The following is a 22,585-nucleotide window of genomic DNA, read 5'->3' as shown; positions in this document are numbered from 1 at the left end:
CAAACATCGGCTGTGATTGTAAGAAGAAGAGACAGACAAGATGTGAGAGTGACAAAGGCAATGTGTGGCACAGAGTGCTGGACTGATCATAAAGTTATCCTCTTCAAACTAAATATTTGCACTCAACAAAAGCAGGGACCTCCAGGCAGAATGACTACCAGAAGAATTAATGTAAACAGATTAGAGCTCTTCTCTGAGAGGGAACAGTTTGTTGCTAACTTGGAGGGAAAATTAAGCCAACACACAGTTGGCAACAGTGGAGCAGAAAAGGAGAGGACAGCTTTCAGAGATTTGGTGTATTTGTTCATTCAGGTCAGAACATTCAAAAACATCAAGACTGGTTTGACAAAAATGATGGGGAAATTCAGAAGCTGCTAAATGAAAAATGAGAATTCTGCAGGGTTTATCAGTAGGATAATTCATCCACCTCTAAGAAGGCAGCATTTAATTGCATCAAACGTAAAGTACAAGTGAAGCTTAGAGAGATGCAAGATTCTTGGCTCAGTAAGAAGGCAGATGAAATTCACTTTTATGCTGATAGTAGCAATCCAAAGCACTTTTATGAGGCCCTGAAGGCTACTTATGTGCCAAAGACCTATCTACGGTGCATCTCAACTACTCAGTGCTGATGGAGCCACATTAATTAGTGATAAGGACAAGATCCTGGAGAGATGGGCTGGACACTTCTATAGTGTTCTCAACAGACCATCATCAATCAATGCTAAGGTCATTGACTATTTGCCTCAGGTTGAAGTCAATCCCTCCCTAGCTGAAGCTCGAACTGAAGAAGAGATTCTGAACACCATTAGGCACCTTTCTTGTGGCAAACACCTAGTGCTTATTCTATTCCAACTCAGATTACAAGTTTGGGGGTCCATTGCTCATACAAAAGCTGACTGAAATCTTCCGGGTTATATGGCAAGAGGGGGTTATCCCCTAGGAGTTCAAGGATGCCTCCATTGTTCATTTCTATAAAGGTAAAGGAAATAGATTGTCCTGCCACAATCATGGCGGGGGGTGCGGGTAGAGGGGTCCTCTCTCTCAGTCATTGCTGGCAAGTGTCTTGCCAGAGTCCTCCTTAATAGACTGATGGTTCACCTGAAAGATGGCCATCTACCTGAGAGCCAGTGTGGCTTCAGAAAGGTCCAAGGAATGGTTGATATGGTATTTGCTGCCTGACAATTCCAGGAGAAATGCCAGGAGCAGAACAGAGGTCTGTAAACAATGTTTGTAGATCTGACCAAGACCTTTGATACTATGAATAGTGAGGGCTTGTCAAAATTTGCTTGTGCCTGGATAATGGATGATGTTCTGCTTTTCCAGTCACCAGTGAAGTGAGGCTGTATGCTTGTTCCCATGATTTTTAGCATGATGTTTTCCGTGATGTTGTCAAATGCTTTCAGTAAGAATGAACATGACATCAAGGTCAGCTATTCCATGGATTGCAGCTTCTTCAACTTGAAAAGGCTACAAGCCAAGACCGAAGTGGAGGGAGTGTTGGTGGTTGATTTTCTGTTTGCAGATGATTGTGTACTCAATGCAACCTCTGAAGTTGAGATGCAATGAATTATGGATCAATTCTCTGCTGCTTGTACTAATTTTGGCCTAACAATTAACACCAAGAAAACACAAGTTCTCCATCAGCCAGCACAGCACCACTCATATATGAAACCATTACTTATAGCAAATGGAGAAATACTGAATACTGTGGATAAGTTCACTTACCTGGGCAGTATACTTTCCAGGGATATATACATAAGTGATGACTTTGACACACACATTGTCAGAGCTAGCTCAGTGTTTGGGAGGCTTCAAAGGAAACTGTGGGAGAGAAGAGGTGTTAGACTGACTACCAAACTGAAGGTCTACAGAGCTGTGGTGCTGACCTCATTGGTGTATGCTTTTGAAACCTTAACAGTCTACCAGTGCCATGCCAGGAAAATGAATTACTTCCATTTGAATTGTCTTAGGAAGATTCTGAAGATCACCTGGCAGGATAAGGTACCAGACACTGAGGTCCTTACTTGAAGTAAACTGCCAAGCATTTGAACTCTGCTTCAGAGAGTGCAACTCCGATGGGCTGGCCACATTGTTCAAATGCCTAATGTACATTTGCCAAAAAGAATTTTATAGAAAACTCACATAAGACAAGCGTTCACATGATGGACAGAAGAAGCGAATCTAGGTCATTCTCAAGGTCTCTCTCAAGAACTTTGGAATTGATTGTGTGACATGGGAGACACTGGAACAGGATGGCCAAGCATGCTGTGCCCACATCAAAGAAGGGCTGTGCTCTGTGAGCAAAGTGGAATTGAAACAGCTCAGAAGCACAAGTTGCACAAATTTAGAGAATCCACTCCAAATATTCACAGGGACTATTTTGCCTGACCTGTGGTAGAACATTCTGAGGTCGTATTGGTCTGATAAGCCACAGTTGGACACATTGAAACTTGACTCTAGCATGGTGATGGCATTTTAGTCCTCTTTGAGAATGAAGGACAACAAGCACCCCCGCCACCCTCACCAAGACCTCCATCCCTCCAACCCTCAGTTCTTTCTGGGGCTATCACTTTTGCACTGGCTACAGTCTCCTCCTTTCCCTTGACCCCTTAGTGAACCAGTTCAACTCTACACTGTTCTTTTCTCTTGAGTCCCTTGCCCCCTTATATCATACCCTGACAGGCCTCAGTCTTGAATGGTTCCCACCACCTTCTGCCTTCGTTCTAACTTATGAGGGGGTAAATAAAGCTGGAGAAAATTTCTAAACCATGCTATCTGGGTTCACTCTAAATATATGTTACATAACCATAGGGCAGAGAGGGCAGAAAATGGATTTTTTGGCTTATTCAGTTTCATTTTAATTCATTTCGTTGGTGTAGAATTAAGTAAAATAGTTTCTGATCATTTCCTTTATTCCACTTTCAATTGGTGAGAATTCTCCTCTTTTATTTTAGGATTTGTTCTTTGCCCCAACAGTTCTTTAGGACCTAATTATTTAATTTTCAATTAATTTGAATGCTTTCTTCAAAAGATTTTTATTGAATAATTTTTATTGTTTTATGGAGAGTAAAGGAAGGAAGAACATAAGTGTTTATATGGCTACATCTAAATATAGACATTAACCCCCCATACACACACACACACACACATACATGGCTACATGCCAGGCTCTGTGCTAAGTACTTTGCAAATATTACCTCTTTTAATCTTCACAGTCACTCTGGGAGGTAGGTGCGGTTATGACGTCCATTTTGTAGTTGAGGAAACTGAGTCAGAAAGATTTTAAGTGACTTGGCCAAGGTCATAGAGCTAGTGAGTGCCTGAGGCAGAATTTGAACTCAGGTCTTCCCGACTTGCTATCCACTGAGACTTTTAGCTGCTTTTTCTACATTTGTGAGACGTTTTAAATGCTAAAAAATGGTTAATTGTTGTGATGTTGTCATGTTTGCTGAAAAATATATACTCAGTAAGTCAGCAAGGATTTGCTAAGTACTCACTATGGCCAGACATTGTGCTAATTGCCTAGTCTCAAGGAGCTCACACTCTAATGGAGGCTATGACACGTAAAAACTCCATACAATGTAACGGTGACTACCTTGGCCCCCGCTGCCTAGAAGCTAACTATGTTACATCTCACCCCTACCCTTGGATTCCTCTAATTCCTAAGGGGAATTAAGGATATTTAGGATATCTACCATTGGCCCCAGACCCCACTGATGGGGTGTTCTCCCAGTGTAGGGGTGGAACCTCTACACCACAAGTCCATTTAACCACTAAAAGTTAATTTAACCATTAAAAAGTCAAACAATTAGATTTTATCAAGGCATATTTATTTCAAAGCCATAATAAGAAATATGTAACCAATGGGGCGTAATCTTCCCTGCCCCCACCCACTCAGTCTTTGAGGAGGAGAAGAGGGTTAGGTTCATAGCTTAGCTCATTTCCTACATAGTATAGTTACAAATTCCAAGTCCAAAACTCCACCTTGTGTTCAAGTCTCAGAAACTCTGACTTCTCAGGGTTTCCCTGTCAGATTGTCTGCTTGCAACACCCCACCTGGAATCTTGGCTTGCACTCCTGGGTCCAGCGGGAATTACATCCTGCACCTAGAAACTGAGAACAAATGAAGGAGAGGAAACCAAACACCCAAACCACCCAGAACACCCAAAGCCTGTTTCTAGAGCCTAAAAGGGAGGATAGGTAAAGAAAGCCTTTTCCCTATCACAGCTTCAATTCCTGGAACCTGTGCTGTGAGTGGACACACAAACCTAACCCCAAACCTAACCTTTTCTGGAAGTTGCATGGGAAAGTGAGGCAGAGAATAGCTAGGCACTTTTAAAGAGGTGTCTTGTTCCAGCTACACAGCCAATCAAAGGCTGCAACTCCTACTCACATAGGGAAACAACACAGGATTTCTTCTCTTAGAAGCAGGAACCTCTCTGCTAAGTGATCTAGACATGAAGAGGAAAATCCCTACTACAGACATCTAAGATTAAATGGGAGGTTATCTCAGAGGGAAGGTATTAATAGTTTAGGGGATGAAAATACCTCTTGCTGAGTCTTTAAGGACTTTTATAATGCCTTTTATATCTGTCAATGTTTCAAAGTCTATTCAGGTCATTAACTTCTTTCTTGTTTGTATTTTTGTTAGATTTATCTAGCTCTGAAAAGGGCACACAGAGTACCAAAAGAGTACCAACACCATCATTCATGTTTTACTGTCTATTTCTCCTGCTATCCAATTAATCATTGTTTTAAGTTAATGTTATGCCATTACCCCTTATCTGACCATAATCTTTTGGCTTTCCACCTCTCCTTCTGCCTTCCTTTAGCAAACCCTACACTTCATCCACACCACCATCTCTACTTCTCATCATCTCAGTCCTCTCTCAAGTCATCATGCCTGAATTAGCCACATTCTCCTCTTTCTTCATCGTGACCACTTGGTGAACCAATTAAAGTCTATACCATCCTCCTCTCTTGAGTCCCTAGCCCCTTTATCATATTGCCTATTACTCCTAGCCAAACCTTGAATCACTTCTACCATTTTGTACCTTTGTACCTAGAAATACAGGGCTGAAAGAAGGAAAGAAAAATCATACAAGCTTTTTGTGGGGTGTTCAGGGGGGACTAACACCTCTGGGGTGAGGGCTGCTGAGCTCTTTTCAGAGCTGCTTGTCCACCTTTGGTGTCCACCTGATTCACCCAACTCTTACTTATGATGCCAAGAAGCTGTAGCATGCACAGCAGTCACATCCTGGTAAAACCAGCAGATTGGCTAAACCAGGTTGAAGGTCAGTTGGGAGATGTCTACTCCAAGCATGTGAAATGGGCAAATGAGTCCAATTTGTTCCAATGGCCATGAAGGTGGCTGAATTGCCTCCACTAAGGAATACTTAGATTTTGGTCAGACATCAAAGGAGCCAAGATCATCTACTGCATCCTGGGCCACTGCCACTCTTCTTGACTTTTATCTTGCCACTGGACTCTAGAAGAAAGTGAGGTTGATGCCTTTGCACAACTCTGCCTCACAAATCCAATTCACACCCAGGTCAAGACATCACCTGCCATCCACTATTTTACCCTGCCATCGAAGGAGAAACAACAACGCAACCTCAATTGGGCCCTCACCACTGCTAAGCAATCTTACTCTGCCTCCTTTATCAACTAAGTCTCCCACTTCCAGACTTTCTCAACCCTCCTCAAACCTGCCATGGCTCTCCCTTACCACGAAACACTCAACTGAGATTCTTGATTCATATTTTACTGAAAAAGTAATTCAACCTTTAGCCATGAGCCTCCCTCCCTTCCTCTGTTTCTCCTCTCCTATCAGTCAAATACTTTCTGACCCTTTCTCTTCCTTCATCCCTGTCTCACATAATGAAGTGGCTTTATTCATCACCAAGGCCAATCCCTCTACCTGTTCAAGCAATCCCACTCCATCCTGTCTCCTCCTACAGATTGCCCCTTCTGTCATCCCCATTCTCTCCCTTCAATCTCATTTCAATCTTATCTCCGATCTCTTCCTATATGCTAGCTGCTTCCCTTACTGTCTACAGACATGCCCATGTCTCCTCTATCCTGAAAACACCCCATCACTTGAAAAACCTCACCCTTCCTTGTGTTGTCCTATATCTCTTCTGCCATTTAAAGATCTTGAAAAGGCTGGCTCCAATAGGTGCCTCCAATTCCTCTCCTCAACTCTCTTCTTAACCTTTTCCAATCCAGCTTCCAATTTTATCATTTCACTGAAACTGTTCCTCTCCAAAGTTACCGATGATCTCTTAATTGCCAATTCCAATGACCTTTCCTCAATCTCCACTTTTCTTGCCTTCTCTGTTGTAAGAAATGGGAGGAGGAGTTTTGTTTCCACAGAACTAAAGGTGTACTTCTCCCCCTCCCCCACCCCAGCTTTAGCACAAACCAGGCCTCTATGTCAGTCAGGTGAGAGGTCAGAGGCTTCTACACATGTGCATGCTTTTTGAGAAGGCAGTCAGGGGAATTAGAGGGGCCAAACCCACTTGAACCAGTTCAAGCTTATCTAGGGTCTGGTCTTGGTCAAGAATCCAGGCCTACTGATTTGCATATGTTAAAGAGGGAAAGTAGGGGAAGTAAAAGAATATAGTTTAATCCTAAACTAAAACAAGGAAAATCTAATTAACTTCACTTTTGCTTCTGTATCCTTATTATCCTACCTACATAAACTGTATAACCTAGGAAAACTATGTAAAAAAATAATTGTAAACTAACCATGATTCTAGCAGGAGTGGAGGGAATGGTTACCCCTGCTCCTGCAGCTATATCAGTGAGTGTTCCAGTGAGCACTATACCTGCTCTCCCAAACAGCGTAATAAAATGCCTTCCTCTGCCCACCCTGGTCTTGAGTTCTTTGGGGGAAAATTGGCAAATCGCATGGATCTTCCTGAGGTCAAGTGAAGGGAAGCAATAGGCAGTGGAAGCTTGTCCTGGGCTTGCTCCTGGATCTTGCCTTGGAGTGCCCTGTGATCCCCACTGTGGTGTTAAGAGGGCTGCCACTCCTGATTCCCTTGGGGAGCCCTGTGGTCTGCACAGCCTTCTTAAGGGGACATCACTTGGGACTTCTGGCCCTGTCTTGTGAGCCTTGTGATCTTACCACTGCCATAAGAGGCCATCACTTGGGTCCTCCTTAGGGTCTGACCCCTAGGAGGCCCTGTGATCCCCACAGATTAAGGGGGGGCTACCACTTGGTTTTCCTCTGGGAGTCCTGTGGTCTGTACAGCCTTCCCTAGGGATTATCACAGGGTTCTTCCTCAGGACTTTGGCCCTGCCTAGGAAGTCCAATGATCCGTCAAGCTGTGTGTTCTCACAATTTGGGGAAGTCCAGTGATCCCCAAAACCGCATTTCTCACAGACATGCTGTAAAAGAAGAAAGAGAACAAAAGGGAAAAGCCATATCTACATTCTGACTCCATAGTTATTTCTCTGGATGTGGATAGCATTTTTTGTTATGAGTCTTTGGAATTGTTGTAGATCATTGTATTGCTGAGAAGACCTAAGTTAGTCTTGGTTGATCATCGAATAATGTTGCTGTTACTGTATACAATGGTTCTTCTGATTCTGCTTACTTCACTCAGTATCAGTTCATGTAAGTCTTTCCAGGTTTTCCAGAAGTCAGCCTGCTCATCATTTCTTATAACACAATAGTATTCAATTACATTCATATACCACAACTTGTTTAACCATTCCTCAATTGATGGACATTCCCTCAAATTCCAATTCCTTGACCCCACAAAAAGAGTTACAATAAATATTTTTTAAAGTTTTTTTAAGTGATATTGCTGGATCAAAGGGTATGCACATTTTTATAGCCCTTTGGGCATAGTTCCAAATTGCTCAGATCAAAATTGAATCAGTTCACAGCTCCACCAACAATACATTAGTGTTCCAATTTTCCCACATCTTCTCCAGCATTTATCATTTTCCTTTTCTGTCCTATTGGCCGATCTGATAGATGTGAGGTCTGCCACCAGTTCTTTAGAATTAAATTGTTGTTTTTACAAAGGAGGAAGCTGATACTCACAGAAGGGCCATCAGCTCTTATGGGGAGAGAGAGAGAGAGAGAGAGAGAGAGAGAGAGAGAGAGAGAGAGAGAGAGAGAGAGAGAGAGAGAGAGAGACTTGTTCTCCATTGAACTAGGAAGTAGAAAAGATAGGATATTTTACTCCAGACTCAACACTGTCTTCAAAAATACACCTGGGTAGGCTGACCCCCAAACCATGTAGTAGAAGGAATATTTGGCTTAGATTTCAAGATTTCACAGTTTAGGGTTTCAGTGTTAATTCTGCTGTTTCTGTGTGTGTGTGTGTGTGTGTGTGTGTGTGAGAGAGAGAGAGAGAGAGAGAGAGAGAGAGAGAGAGAGAGAGAGAGACTTGGTTTCCTCATCTGTAGAATAAAGGGGACCTTCCCCCATATGTACAGTGAGTCCCTTGGAAAAAGCCACTTCATTTCCAAGGTTTTCCGTGGCACTACATCCCTGAAATCCGCAGCTCACTAGCACAGAATAACCTGTTTGCCTTTAATAGCCAGCCAGAGGACACAAAGCAAAGACTTGGAAAGGAAATGATGGAGTAATAAAAGTAATATAAATACTTTTTTCATAAACATGGGGCACAAACTTCCACAAATATACTGCCCTCCATGGGAAGAGTGAAGACATGTAAGGAAAGCATGTGAAGATGCTGACTAGGGCATGTGAAGGGTGAAGCAGCAGGAAAGAGCATCCATGGAGGGGTAACTTATGTCTCTGATACAGTCAGTTGCGTCTGTTGATGTTCTCATGCTATGTCCATGGGAAACTTCCAGGCTTGCCTCTAACATGTTTCTAATCCCCACCAAGGGGGATTGTGAAAGGCTTCTTGTAGAAAAACACAGGATTTTAGCTAAGACTTGAAAGAAGTCAGGGAAGCCTGGGTGTAAAAATGATGTCTCCAGCTCATTTTTCAGATGAGGAAACTGAGACAAACACGTGAAGTGACTTGCCCAGGGTCACACATATAATAAGTGTTGGAGGCCAGATTTGCACTCAGGAGATAGATGTATCTTCCTGACTCTAGGAACTTCCTGACTCCAGCACTCCATGTACTTTGGCACCACCTAGCAGCCCTGTTCCAAGTAGTTGTGTCTGTGTTTATTTCTGTTAGAACTGCTTTGTACTTAAATATCATATAATTTGTGTGTCTCGGTACATAGACTTTCAAACATTTTATGCATTCTGGAATTATTTTGAATGGCATTTCTTCTTTTCCTGCTGGATTTTTGGTAATAAACAGAGATGTTAATGCCTTCTGTGGGTTTATTTTATATTCTGCAATTATGCTGAATTTTAAAAATACTTAAATCAAACTTTAGCTGGGTCTTAAGGGAATTCCAGACAATCATATCATCTGCAAAAGAGTCAATGTTTCATTTTCTCTTTGCCTGTGTTTATTCTTTTGATTTGCTATTCTTGTCTTATTGCTATAGCTAACAATTTTTAAAACTTTATCAAATAACAGTGTTGAAAATGGGCCTATTGGAAAGATCCCTAGCCTTGCTCCATTATGTTGGATATGGGTTTAAAATAGACTTTTCTCCATAATACATAAAAGTCCACTTATTCCTATACCTTATAGTGCTGTGAACACAAATGACTGTTGAATTCTCTCAAAAGCTTTTTTTTAAAGAATGTATTGATGTAATAACCTATTTTAAAAGATATTTTGTTATTAATGTAATAGGCCACATGTATGAATGTAGCAGTTTTCTCACAGATTAATATGAATTTTCTTTTATTGAATCAATCCATTATTTCTAGTATAAATTTAACCTGCATCAACATCTCATAGAGGAACGGAAACAGCTTATCTTCGTTAAACTGCAAAGACCCTTATGGTTACTCGTTCATGTTTATCTTTTTATGCTTCTCTTCTGTGTGAATGTCAGAGTTTCTATTCAGCTCTGGTCTTTTTGTCAGGAATACCTGAAAGTCCACTATTTCATTAAGCAGACATTGTTCCTCCTGAAGGAATATACTCAGTTTTGTCGAGTAGGTCCTTCTTGATCTCAATCCTAGCTCCTTTGCTCTCTGGAATGTCAGATTGCAACTCTGTGGTATTTGAATTATTTCTTTCTGCTTGCTCTCAGTATTTTCTCCTTGGCCTGGGAGCTCTGGATTTTGGTGATACTATTCCTGGGAGTTTTCATTTTGGTGCCTAGTGGATACTTTAAATTTCTACTTTGCTCTCTGGTTCTAAGATACCTAGGCAGTTTTCCTTTACAATTTCTTGAAATATGATGTCCAGGCTGTCTCATCTGAGAGTTTAACAAAAGGGTAAACTGAAGAAAATCTCCAATCAAGATAACATTTCTCAACAGGGGCATGGTACCTGGCAATATAAAGGTCAGTGGATTGCCTCCATTTCTGCCAAAGACCCCGAGCAAAAGGACAGCTCCCCTTATATAGGTTTGGGGGCGTACAGAACAAAGACCAGAACAGGGCAGAACCGAAATGATGGGATCTGGGCAACATGATTGGTTGCAGAGCTGAGGTGCAAGGAACAACATGACTGGTTGGAAGTTTGGTAATGGGGGCTTCTCTCTTGAAACTAAGAAGTACTCATTGTTTGAGACCAGGTGTGAGAATGTAGCCCAGACTTTTGGACAGGAAACCAGACATCCTTGAAGGATAGCTTGGTGTTGTAAAGCTAACAGGCCCAACTCCCTTGCTTTCACATACATTCCCAAGGTCAGTTAAATTCTTTGTGGCAAGAAGAACTGGATTTTTTAACTTAACCCATTACAGGCCAACTGAACTCTGAACTCCCACTTGAAGAATTCTCATTTTTAAGGAACTACTTTTTTTCAGTGAACTTTTGTACTTCTTTTTACCATTTGGCCAATTCTGCTTTTGAAGGAGCTACTTTCTTTGATCACTTTTTGCACCTCTTTTAGCGAGCTGTTAATTCTCCATTCATAATATTCTTGCATTGCTGTCATTTCTTCTCTCAATTTCTGCTTTCCTCCTAAAGCACTTTAAATTTTACAAATATCTCATTTTATCCATTATTATATTTTATCCTTCTCTCTACCTCTCTTATTGGATAAAAAGCAGAAAAAAAGAAATCAGCTTTTTCTATGAATTCTTGTTGGGCTTGTTTCCAATCTGCATTTTTCTTTGAGGCTTTACTTGGAGATGCTTTCATGTTGTCGTGTTTTTCTGAATTTATGTCTTGAGCTCCCCTGTCCTAGTTCTTTTTGGTTTGTTTGTTTGCTTGTTTAGAGGGCCTGTAAGTTTTCAGTGCTTCCTAAGTAGTGTGATCTGGGGAGAGGTCTGATAACTGTCCTCCTGGCCTGAGCTCTGATCCTTACCCAGGTCTGGCCCCTGCTCCCTCATCACTACTACTGCTTCTCTCTTTGCTCTGGAACTATGATCTGTGCCAGATAGCACCTGCACCTGCTCCCAATGCTAGTCCCATGGGACCACTTTCTGACCAGCCGTTCAGGCTCTTGCCATCCCGGGGTATTGGGCTACTCCCCACCATCACCGCTACCTTCACAGCCAGGTGTTGCCACTACCACCACCACTGATGCCACTAGCCCCTGACCCATCATCTGTAGACCTCTCTGTCTTCTTAAGCTGCCCTGGGCTACAAAATGACTCACTGTGATTTTTAATTGGCTTTCCTTTTCAGAATTTCATTTGGCATGTTTTTTTTTTTAAGTTGTTGCAGAGGGGATGTATTGGGAGAACTGTCCAAAATGCTGGCTTCGCTCTGCTGTCTTGACTCTGCCGTCCAAAAATCCAACCTGGTCATGGTGCATAATCTCATTTTTATGTTGCTCTAGCATCTTTGTTGAAATTTTATATATATTTTATTTTTGCATTAAAGTTTATAAGAGGTATGAGCCTACAGCTAACTTCCTCTACTCTCCTCCCCCTCAATTATTAAGATCACATTTTCATGACAGAAGTTATTTGATAGGATCTCTTATCATCGTAAGCAGTTTGGGAAACATTAAAATTAAGAACTTTTCTTTGAATGTTGGGGTGAGTTCTGTTGTAACTCTATCTGGCACTGAGGTTTTTATCATTGGGAGTTGGCAGCCAGGTGGTGTAGTGGACAGAGTGCTAGACATGGAGTCAGAAAGAAGGAAGTTAAAATGCACTCAGACACTTACTAGCTGTGTGACTCTGCACCAGTCATTTAATCTCTGTCTCAGTTTCCTCATCTTTAAAATGGGGATAATAGTGCCTAACTCCCAGGGATGTTTTCAGGATAAAATGAGATATTTGTAAAATTTAAAGTGCTCTAGGAGAAAAGCAGGAAATAGGAGGGGGGGCGGAACTTTTTATTGACAGTTTCTCAGAGAAAGGCCTCATACCTCAAATATATAGAGAACTGAGTCAAATTGAGAAGAATATGAGTCATTCCCCAATTGATATATGGTTGATGGGTATGAACAGGCAGTGTTTGGAAGAAGAAATCAAAGCTATACATAATTACGTTTTAAAAAGCTCTAAATCATTATTGATTAGAGAAATGAAAATTAAAACCACCTTGAGGTGCCTTGTCACACCAATCAGATTGGCTAAAATACAAGAAGGGGAAAATGGCAAATGTTGGAGGGGCTGTGAAAATTGGAACACTGATACACTGTTGGTGGAATTGTGAACTGATCCAACCAGTTTGGGAGAGCAATCTGGAATTATGCCCAAAGAGTTATGAAGGTGTGTATACCCTTTGACACAGCAATACCACTATTAGGTCTGTTTCTCAAAGTGCACAGGGAATGAGGAAAAGGACCTATTATTTTATAATATCTATAGCAGCTCTTTTTGTGGTGGCAAAGAACTGAAAACTGAGGGGATGACCATCTATTGGGGAATGGCTGAATAAGCTCCATGTATATGATTGTGATGGAATACTGCTGTGCTGTAGGAAAAGACTAGCAGGGTTACTTTCGCAAAACGTGGAAAGACTTGCATGAAATAATGCGGAGTGAAACGATCAGAACCAGGAATCCATTGTCTGCACTACAGTACCAGCAACGTTGTTTGGAGAGTAACTGAACGACTAAGCTATTTTGAGGAGCATGAACATTCGAATCAATGACAAAGGACCTTTGGAAGAACATGGGGTCCACCTGCAGAGAAAGAACTGATATATGCAAGTATGAATTGGATGATTACACACACACACACACACACACACACACACACACACATATGCATACACACAAACTCACACACACATACAGACATGCACACATACACATGCACATACACACGTACACACACACTCACACGCACACAAGCACACACACATGCACATATACGCATACATATACACATGTGCACACACATACACAGAGACATACACGCATGCACATACACATACATATACGTGCACACACATGCACACACACAGTCCCACACACGTATACACATGCGCACACATACGCACATACACTCGCATACGCACACACATGCACATACATATACATGTGTGTCTGCGTGCCTCAAGCTGCTCACCCCTCCAGTGTATCTTCCTGTAACCAGAATGGCCTTTGTTTTCTTTGAGTGACTCAATTTATCTCAGTGAGCTTTATACTAGGTGCTAAGCCCCAGGCCCAAACCCCATTAGGTGTTAATGTAATCCATGTGGATGTGAACATCCCAGGGTCCTGAGGGGAGGGGCCAACTCAAGAACCAATCACCAGAGCCTGAGCTCTGGTGATTCAGATGATGTTTGATGTCTGAAGCCCTATAAGAAGGGAGGACAGAGCCACTGGTGCGGGGCTCTGGAGATGTTGTTGATGAGGAGACTCCGGGCAGCTGTAGTTAAGGAGCCCTCCAGCTTGTAAACCCGGATGTTGAAACTTTGTTGAACTCTGGTAACTGTCTGTTGGGACTTGAATCAGACAAAGTCTGTTGATGTCTGTAATGTGTTTGCATTTTGTTTTGAAGTTCAGCATGCTGGTTTTTTTCCCCTGAACTAACTGAATGATATTTGAATTAAAAGTAAGCTTATCAACCCCTTCACCTTGCTTTCCTTAATTAGGCAGATCGAAAGAACCTGTGCTGTTGGCAGCTTTCTGGGTGCTGGCTGTGGGTGAATCTTATACCCCCATAGAAGCTGCTAGCCGGGTTGTTGAAACACTTCCACTCAGCTGTCAAAGTGATCTTCCCAAAGTTCAGATCCTACTGTGTTCACCCCCCTCCTCTAAGACCTCCAGGACCAAATACAAGCTGTGTCCCTTCCTATCCAATCCCCACCCTCCCCAAGCCTTCCAGTCTTCTCATCCCTTCTTCCCACACGCTCTTCCATCCTCTGTCCCTGGCCTCCCCTCCATCTCTCAGCCCTGGGCATTTCTCTGGCTGGGCCCATTCCTGGAATGTTCTCCCTCCTCTGCTGACCTCCCTGGCTCTGTTTAAGTCTGATCTAAAATCTTGCCTCTTTTGGCAGGAAATGTGCTGACACCCCTTGATTCTGGTGCTTTCTCTCTGTTAATTCTCCCCTATTTCTCCTGCCTATGGCTTGTTCATACCCAGCTGTTTGGTTGTTGTCTCTCCCACTAGACTGGGAACTCCCTGAGGGCAGGGACTGTCTTTTGCCTCTTTTCCTATCCCTAATGCTGCTGAGCACACTGCCTGGCACATCGAAGGTGTTTAACAAATGCTGATTGACTGACTGACTGACTGAATGATTTGTTGCACATGTCTTTACTCTTGACATGCATCTATTCTCTATGGTGCCTTTAAGCATAAACTAGTTTCCCTGTTTCTCCCTTTTAATCATAATATTGCTTCTCCTGCTTTTGACCTCACAAGGCAGAAGGGAAAGGGAAGGAGGAGAATAAACATTTTATTATACACCTCCCAAGGGCCAGGCATTATGCTGACAGTGCCTTTTACAAATAGTATCTCATTTGGGCCTCACCACAACTCTTTGAGGTACACGCCATTTTAATCTCATCTTTTAGTCCATTCCTTTTTGTCCGTGTTCAGCCATTTCAGTCATGTCCGATTCTTCGTGACCCCATTTGGGATCTTCCTGTCAACAATCCTGACATTTCCTTCTCCAACTCAATTGACAGATGAGGAAACCGAGGCAAACAGAGTTAAGTGACTTGGCCAGGGTCACACAGCTAGTAAATGTCTGAGGCCAGAGTGGAACTCAGGTCTTCCTGATTCCAAGCCCAGCACTATATGCACTGCACCACCTCCACTGAGCGGTCTCAGGAAGCATACTAGATTGTCCTCCATCTCCCAATTTGTAATGAGCTGAGGTATTGGGAAGAGGGTGCCCCCAAGGTGTATGTGGGTGGGTAGGGAGGGCACATTTGTGTTTTTGTTCTTGGTATGTCTGGGAAGTAAATGTCCCCTTTAAAAAAGTAATTGGTGTTAAGTGAATGAATGGAAGTCAAGGGCTAGCCACTGGGACTTAACCTGCTGTCAGGGGTGGGGAGGGGAGGGTGCCCCAGAAGATGTAGTAGGAGAGCAGATACAGCCTAAAGCACTTTAGGGTACCCAGATGGAGCCTGCCTGGATTTGGGAGAATGGCCCCGATTATACTTGCTACACTCTATTCGGGGCAGTTTTAATACTATCGATCACCCAAATCTCTCTAGTTCCTCTCCAGCTACCAGCTGAGGACACCTTCCCAGTAATTTGGAAAGCGTTTTCTTTGTGTTCACTCTCATGTAACAGACCATATTTGGGTTAACCACAGTTTTTATCTTAGTACTGGCTTGTAGAGACTAGGTGAATAGAAATATAAAAGATAAAATTTCAAGAAACAGAGACAAGCTTTGTAAGTGATACCCACTCTCCCTGAGAAGGGGGAGGATAGAGAAGAGAGAGGGAAGCATCACCATCATCCTTCCAGGCAAACAGTGTGGTTCTTTTGTTGTTGTTGGTGGTGGTGGTGTTTTTCTGTATCAGCTTCCACATAGTTCAGCTTCTGATTGTGGCAGCAGTGCCAGCAGCAATAGCACTTGGGAACTCACTCCTCCCATTCCTTTCTCAGTTACCATGGAGAAGTCATGTCCTACTCTGAGCATATTACTCACTTCTCCCTTCTCGTGAGATTTCTTCCCTCTCCCTCTTTAGGATGGGGGAGAACAGGATTGCTGTTTCCTGGAGCAGTCATGGCCCCCCAGTCGTCCCCAGATCAGAAAACACTAATGATTCTGTCCTGTCCCATAGGCTCCTATCACAGATGCATTCCAACTCCTTGGGTAAAGTGGAGGATTCATTAATGAAAGGGGGAATCAAGCTGGTTTGGGGGATGAACACAAAAAGCAAGGGATGACTGATGCTGAGAGGGATGCATGCCAATTATCAGCCAAGTGCTTGGGGAATGGCCTTGGCCTGTTCTCTCAAGCAAGTATGTAAAGGCCTTATCAAGACATTCCTATATTTTCCCCTTGGGATTCTACAAGTTGACTTTCAGATGTCTACAGGCCATCCAGGTTGAAATATCCACTAGACAGTTGGAGATTCAAAACTGAGAGTCAGGAGAGAGGTTGGATAAGTAGAGTGGAGAATCATCACCGTAGAGATGATCATTGACTCCATGGACACTGATGAGATCACCATGCAAAACAGTATAGAGAGAAGAGGAAGTGGGCTCAGAATGGATCCCTTGGGGGACCCTCGTGATTAGTAGGCATGCAGTGGGCTCAATGTAGATCCAGCAAAGGAGACTGAGAAGGAGCTGTCAGGTTGGAGGAGAACCAGGAGAGAGTATTGCCACGAAGACCTAGGGGGAAGAGAGTATCAGAGAAAACAAGGGGGTTGTCAGTGTTCAAGACAGCAGAGAGGTCAGGGAGAATGAAGATTGAGAAAAGGCCATTGGATTAAGCAATCAAGAGGCCGATAGTGACTCTGGAGGGAGCGGTTTAACCGGAATGATGAGGTAAAATGCCAGATGGAAAGGAATGAGGAGAGTGAGAGGAAGAAGTGGGGAAGAGTTATTCAACAAAGGCAGCAATAAAAATGATCCTAAAGGATAACATTGAACATTTTGATTACGTAAAATTGAAAAGGTTTTGCAGGCTCCAGATAAATCAAAGGAAAGGGGGAAAAAATCTCTAATTAGAAAAAAAGAAGATTTATAGCAACTTCTTTTGAGGTGGCAAAGGTCTGAAAACCAATCAGGGAAAGACTGAACAAATTATGGCATATGAATGTATTAGAACACTTGCCACTACACTAAAGCACTTTGCCTACTTATCCTATCACCCATCAGGCCTTGCCCAAGTACCATCCTTGGGCACTCCCATCATCCAGTCACTTTGTTCTCAGCCACAGGGTGGTGAACAGGGCTAGGGAAAATCACAAAAATATGTCAGTAGCTCGACTTCAAGTTTGTGTTACATAATATCAATTGGGCCCTCACTGAAGCAAGGCAGATTTTTTTTTTTTGCACCTTCCTAACCGATTCACTATGCCATTCACTACAATGGCTATCACAAGCCTTTTCATCCTTCATCAGGCTGTTCATATTACCCTTCCTATTACCCTATCAGCTGATGAGCATGTCTAATGCTTGCCAGAAAAAAACTGAGGTCATCCACCAAGAGCTCCTTCTTCTCTCCCCCTCATCTCGTGTCATCCAGACATCTTCTCCCAATTTTTTCCCCCTTCTAACAGATACACATCTTCAACAGGTTTATTTTTAAAAGAGGAGTGGGATTTTTTTTCTGGAGGGGGGAAGGAGGAGAGAAGGGGTAGGGTATGGAAGAGAAAAGAAATACCAAGGTAATCTGTGGTTTGCTAGTTGTTTTTATAAACCACAACAGACTAGTGCACAAGCTCCTTGTATAGCAAGAACACAATGAGGGCTTCAAGCTGGAGGTGTTCCCATGGCAATGCTGAAGATGGTTCAGTCTCTGGTATTTGGCATTTAGGCTGCAGTCCTTGAGAGGGGGATGGCTTCCTGGGCAGGTAGCACAGGCCATGATCCAACCAGACTTGAACAGGGCAAGGGCAACCTGGCTCAGGTACAAGTGGATGAAGTGGTTCATCCCATGCACCAAGCTCTCAAAGTGCCTCCCTGCATGCAGTCCAAGAGGGATTGTGCTTCTTGTCAGTCTCCGTCTTGATAGGTTCTGCTATGTCCTTCCCTATGTTACATTTCTCCAGGGCCTGAGTAGCACAAGGCAGTCCTGCTCCATTCCTGGCTCACATGAAGGGGTGGTCCTTCTCCTTGTCACAGATAATCTCCCTCCCATCACCTCCAATGTATCCCATCCCGCACTCACCAGCAGATTTCCCCCCTGTCGACTCCACTCTCTCTTTGACATCTTGCATCTCCCTCTGTCTCCTAGTTGCATCCATGCTTCCTACAAATGTGCTTATTTCTCCACCATTCCTACAAAACAAACAAGCCCAAAATAAAATCCAACCAAACAAAAGCCCCTCACCTGATTATCTTATGTCTCTCCTCCATCTTGTAGAGAAAATCCTTGAGAAAGTTGTTTACAACTTCACTTCCTCTTCTTTCACTCTAAACTCTCTGCAGTTTAGAGACTTCCATCATCATCATCATCATCATCATCATCATTCAATTGAATCTGCTCTCTCCAAAATCACCAATGATCATTACCCAGAGAATATAAAGGACTTTTGTCAAACCTCACCCCTTTTGACCTCTCTGCAGCCTTCAACACCCTAATTCCTTTTCTAACCCACGGTCTAACCACTAGCCCTCTTCTCCTGTCTACACTCTCCTTGACAGGTTCTTCAGGACACTATTCTCTCCTGGTTTTTCCTCCTACTTGTGCAAACCAATCCTCAGTCTTCTTGTATGATATTCCTCCAGGTCATCCCCAGTAACTGTGGATGTACCTCAAGGGTCTTTCTTGGGAATCTCATTTCCTCTAAATAATCTCACATGCTGATCCTTATGAGCTCCCATGATTCCAGTATCATCTCTGTGCAGATGACCCCCAAATCTTTTTTATGATAAACCTCCAGTTTAATTAACCTCCAGTCTGGCACTGCCAATCGCCTATTGGACCTGCTGAATTTGATGCCCCATAGACATATCCATTTCAACATGTCCAAAACTGAACTCAGTTTTGCCCCCTAGGCCCAACCCCCTTTTCTTCTGAACTTCCCTATTTCTCTCAAGGATGTCCCCTTCCTCCCACTCCCACATTGATCTAAAACCTCGACTCCTCACTGATACTTCCCTCACATATCCGATCTGTTCCCAAGTCTCAACTCTTGTATCTTCACAGCATCTCTCATGCGTGCCCCCTTCTCTGAATTCACACAGACACCACCCTGGTCTGAGCTCGTACCTGGACTACTGCAACCAATTTCTGATTTGTCTCAGGTCCAAAGGCCATCTTCCACTCAGCTGCCAACATGATCTATGTAAAATACAGGTCTGACCACATCACCTCCCTACTCAATAAACTGTGGCCTCTAGGACAAAATAGAAAGGGCCCTGTTTGACATATGAAGATCTTTATATGCTGCTCCCTTTCACCCATAACATGTCTGTCTGCTCAGGTCGTCCCTACCAACCCCAGACCCCAGTCACACCACTTTTCCAGTCCTTTGACAGTTTACACCCACTAAGATTCAGCCACTCTGGCCATCGTGCTATTCCTCAAATAGTGCCCACCAACCCCAGCCTACCCCCATCTCCCGGGTCCTCACCTTTATGCCTGCAATGCTCTCCCTCACCTCTGTATCCTCACATGTGTGAACTAACCCCATGGATACCCAGCCTGCAGACACATAAGATTGAAGGGATGGGTAAAGGCTTACACAAGTAGATACCCAGGGAAACAAGCAGCCACCAATAGGAAACCAGAAACTGGTGCTCCATAGCTCCCACATATTGGAGTGAGGAGTTGGGGTAAGTGCACCCACTCTGCCAGCCCACAGGAGTCTGACAATGGGCAGTGTGCTCTAGTCGGGTGGCAGAAAGAGTGTTTGGTTCCCACTGGATCTCATCGAGTGTGCATAACCTATTTCAAAACCACAGCGTGTTTTTACCACAGAACATCATACTTCTGGACCCTGGACAAAGTGATTTCAAAGTGGCTCAGGAGAAGAAGGGGCGGGCGAGTCCTAAAGGCAAGAATACTGATGAAGAAAGCGATCAGTTGGCCTTTGGGGGCAATCGGCTGGCATCACAGTGGTTAGTGGGCTGGACCTGTCGTGAGGTGCGCCCGAGTTTGAATTCTGCTTCAGATACTAGTGGCTGTATGACCCTGGGCAAGTCACTTCAGCTGCTCCAGTTTCCTCATCTGTAAAACTGGAGATGCTTATAGCACCTCACCTACCTCAGCAGATTGTGGGAAGAACTGAAGGAGCGTCAGAGGTCAAGGGCTCTGCAAACCTCAAAGTGTTATATAAATGTTAGCTAACATTCAGATTTGTCATCATCATTATTATCCTCTTCCGTAAATGCATATACTGACCAGGGGCTTCCTTCCCCTGACTCAGTAGCACAAACAAAAATTCCTCCCTTTATCTGAGCAGAGGTCCTTGTTTTAGTACAATAAACAATTCTATCCTCACAAAGTGTGGAAACCTATTACGGGCTAAAGTCCAACTTGTGGGTCCTTTGTTTCTACAACTGTGACCTTGCTTAGATACTGGAGAGAAAGTTGTCCCTCAGAATATAACTTTTATCAGTAACTAATGCAAAGGAAAACTGGGAGACGTCATCGGAAGGTAACACGTTGCCACATTTTTTGGTTTTCCTCCAACAGCCTCCGTTGTTGCTCAGGCAGAGATGGACGAGCAAGGCAGCGAGGAGGCTGTTGCAATCCTTCTATCTTGATGCTCTCCCGCTCCCTCTGGAGAAACAATTTCTCTAGAAGGTGCCTGCTGACCAGAAAGGTAAAAAGAAACAAAGAAACAAAAAAATACCCCCCCCCATCTGCCAGAAGGGCAGAAGAACAGGATTTGACCAGCCCATCTCCTTCCTTGTTTTGCAGGGTTGGAGGGTGGGGGGGGGGAGAGGGAGAGGGAGAGAGAGAGGGAGAGAGAGAGACAAGGACAGAGACAGAGACAGAAACAGAGAGAGAGAGAGAGAGAGAGAGAGAGAGAGAGAGAGAGAGAGAGAGACAGAGACAGAGAGAGACAAAGACAGAGACAGAGAGACAGGGACAGAGACAGAGAGAGAAACAGAGAGAGAGAGACACAGAGACAAAGACAGAGACAGAGAGACAGAGACAGAGTGAGAGAAAACAGACCTTGTATTAATGATTTGGAGCAATGTTTCATGTGGTTGTTTGATAGCTCGGATTCCTTCCCTTGAGAACCAGCCGCCTGATCACATCTATTTGGGGTTTTCTTGACAAAGATACTGGAGTGGTTTGCCATTTCCTTCTCTAGTTCATTTTACAGATGAGAAAGCTGAGGCAAACAGGATTAAATGAGTTGCCCAGGCTCACACAGCTAGGAAATATCTGAGGCCAGATTTGAACTCAGGAAGATGACTCTACCTGACTCCAGGCTCGGCCTGTGTCCACTATGCCACCTAGCTGCCCCATGGAGAAATACATATATTCATTCACACATACATATATACACAAACACATATACGCACATGTATGTATGTGTACTATGTGTGTCCATGACGCCAGAGGTTTGGCCACTTAAACCCCAGGGCTTAGAAGAGTACATGTATGCTTCTGTCTATCTTCTCAGAGCTGACTTCTTTGTCCTCTCCCCAAGCTCTTCTAAGCCCTGGGGTAGCAGAAAAACAGGAAATATATTAATGCAAAATTTGTGGGTTAGCAGACATTTTTTCAATGGCCACCAAACTGTGAGACAAAGCAGCTTCAAGGCATGCTTTTGCCTTTCCATTGTTAGCCATTCAAAGTCAGAGCATGCAAAATTAAGTTCATAGGAAAACCCACTGAGGAAGACTAAGTTTGGGATTGGAACTTGGATCAGATATCGGCCAAGGCACTGGATTTTGTATTACATCTGTTTGGAATAAAACCTCTGCTTTCTTGTTCTAGGATATATATGGTAACCTGGCAATTCGCATCACTCAGAATGGGTTTTCACAAGGTGACTCTGCTCCATTTAATGACCCTAACCCTATTTTCATGCTGGAGGCATTTCATGCAGACATCACAGGAACTGTACAAAGGTGCCATTTGAAATGATGAAAGAGCAATTGTACAAGCTCAACATAATTGCCCTCTGGGACTATTTGTACACAGCAAAGACCACAGATTGTTGAGGCTGAAATTTCATGGAAATCCGTTTAAACCAATTGGGATTTGAAAGAGGCAGTTAAGAAAAAGGAAAGTGAGCCAGCTTTATCTTCCCTGTTACTATAGAGGGCAGCACCCTCCAGCCAATCCCTCAAGCTCACATACCTGCCTCCTCACTGTGTCTCACTGCCCATGGCCTGTGGATCTCAGCTCTGCAGCGTCTCCCCTAATATGTCCCTTTCTCTCCTCTGACACCCCGGTGCAGGTCCTCATCACCTCATGCCTTGATTATTGCAACAGCCTGCTGGAGGGGCTGTGCGCCTTAAATATCTCACCCCTCCAGTCTGTCAGCTGTCAAAGTGATTTT

General features: G+C 43.5%; 1 protein-coding gene across 1 annotated transcript in view; it reads left to right on the top strand.

The window, feature by feature from the left end:
* Nucleotides 1-22,585, top strand: part of LOC118833201 (MAGUK p55 subfamily member 6-like) — a 109,801-nt gene that overhangs the window by 60,296 nt on the left and 26,920 nt on the right. The gene's annotated exons all lie outside the window — the stretch shown is intronic.

This window comes from Trichosurus vulpecula (assembly GCF_011100635.1).
Source record: "Trichosurus vulpecula isolate mTriVul1 chromosome X unlocalized genomic scaffold, mTriVul1.pri SUPER_X_unloc_3, whole genome shotgun sequence".
Taxonomy (NCBI): domain Eukaryota; kingdom Metazoa; phylum Chordata; class Mammalia; order Diprotodontia; family Phalangeridae; genus Trichosurus; species Trichosurus vulpecula.
Note: the sequence above shows the minus strand (reverse complement) of the source record. Positions and strands in the feature narration are given on the sequence as shown.